This window comes from Vigna radiata, unplaced genomic scaffold (assembly GCF_000741045.1).
Source record: "Vigna radiata var. radiata cultivar VC1973A unplaced genomic scaffold, Vradiata_ver6 scaffold_133, whole genome shotgun sequence".
Taxonomy (NCBI): domain Eukaryota; kingdom Viridiplantae; phylum Streptophyta; class Magnoliopsida; order Fabales; family Fabaceae; genus Vigna; species Vigna radiata.
Genome location: NW_014543257.1, coordinates 585,158 through 587,097, shown reverse-complemented (window position 1 = coordinate 587,097; position 1,940 = coordinate 585,158). Strand labels below are relative to the sequence as shown.

The 1,940-nt window shown below is 50.7% G+C and overlaps 1 protein-coding gene across 5 annotated transcripts in view; it reads left to right on the top strand.

Annotated features, from left to right (window-relative positions):
- Window positions 1–1,940, top strand: part of LOC106753463 (serine carboxypeptidase-like 11) — a 31,168-nt gene that overhangs the window by 3,006 nt on the left and 26,222 nt on the right. The gene's annotated exons all lie outside the window — the stretch shown is intronic.

The following is a 1,940-nucleotide window of genomic DNA, read 5'->3' as shown; positions in this document are numbered from 1 at the left end:
GTCAATCTCAGACAGGAGAAAGACGAGCCACTTAGAAAATTCATGCACCGATACACTGAAGTAGCAAGAAGAGTAAAGGGGGTAAGTCATGAGTTTATCATCACTAATCTACCTAACTGCCTGAAGCCGGGTTATGTTTCAGAATCACTGTATGCCAAATTGCCTAAAACCATGGAGGAGCTGCAGGAAAAAATGAACAAGTTCATTATGATGGAAGACCAGCGGCATTTTCGCCGAAAAACGGACGCTGCCACAGCCGGGACAAAACATGAGGGGGGACGGTCACGAGATAAAAATCGTAACCAAAGGCCGCCGCAAAAATACGCCCCTGCGCCTTATAATCCTCAGTACAATCGGTACGCCCCTCTAACGGCCTCTAGGGAGAGGGTATTCGAAAAGGCCCTACAAGCCAACCTAATTTCCGCTCCAAGACGAGGAACTCCAGATGCCGCGGACGGAGCTAAGGTTTGTAGATATCATGGCAACCAGGGGCACACCACGGAAGAATGCCGGGCCCTCAAAGACAGGATCGAAAAGTTGATCCGTGAAGGACATTTGCAGGAATTTGTCCGAACAGATGCACGCCAACGAGATCGATCGCCGAGGGGAGCTAGAAGAAGTCCCGAACATACCAGACGAAATACCGAGCGTTCCCGGAATCAGCACCGTGAACGCTCTCACAGTAGACCCCAAAAGCGAGACCCCACTCCGCGGGGACGGATCGATACTATATCGGGCGGTTTTGCGGGAGGAGGGGCCTCATCCTCCGCTCGCAAAAGACACGAAAGAAATCTAAGAAGCGTTCACAACATCGTCCGCAACCATCTATCGATGCCGGACATCACCTTCACTAACGAAGATTTTCACGCTCCAGAACCTGACCAAGATGATCCAATGGTGATAACCGCTCGCATAGCCGAATACGACGTAAGTAAAGTTCTGATCGATCAAGGCAGCTCCGTCAATATCCTATATTGGACCACTTTCCAAAAGATGGGACTGTCAGAAGACATAATAGCGCCATTTGGAGAGCAAATTGTCGGCTTTGCAGGCGAACGAGTGGATACTCGAGGCTACGTAGATCTCAGAACCCGGCTGGGAACTGGTGACAGGGCCAAGGAACTCCGTACGCGATTCCTGCTGGTAGAAGCCCACACCTCATATAACGCCCTCCTTGGGCGGTCGTGCCTCAATGCCTTCGGGGCCATAGTCTCTACTCCACACCTGGCGATGAAATTTCCTTCGGAGGGAGGAAAGATATGTACCGTACGAGCCGATCAGAAAATCGCTCGACAGTGTTATGTGGCTTCTCTGAAAGACAAGACATATCGTAAAGAAAAGCGGTCGGAGGCAATATTGGTCGATTTGGATCCCAGGACCAACACTGATGATCGCATTCAACCTCAGGGGGAAACCAAACAATTCATTCTCGGCAAAAATGCCGACCAAACCACTTCCATCGGCGCAGGCTTGACCCCCGAACAGGAAAGAAACCTAACCGCACTACTGAAAACGAACAGCAAACTTTTTGCATGGACAGCCTCTGACATGCCGGGGATTCACCCCAGTGTGATCACCCACAAGTTATCAATATTTCGAGAAGCTCGTCCGGTCGCACAAAAGAAACGGCGACTGGGCAATGACAAAAGGGAAGCCGTCCAAAATGAAGTGAACAAACTGGTGAAGGCCGGATTTGTCCGGGAAATCCGATATAGCACTTGGCTCGCAAACGTTGTGATGGTCAAGAAAGCGAACGGTCAGTGGCGAATGTGTGTTGACTTTACTGACCTAAATAAGGCCTGCCCGAAGGATAATTACCCCCTTCCCAGCATCGATCGGTTAGTAGATGGTGCTTCGGGACACGCAGTCTTGAGCTTCCTCGACGCATATTCTGGGTACAACCAAATCCCCATGTACGTCCCGGACCAGGAGAAGACAGC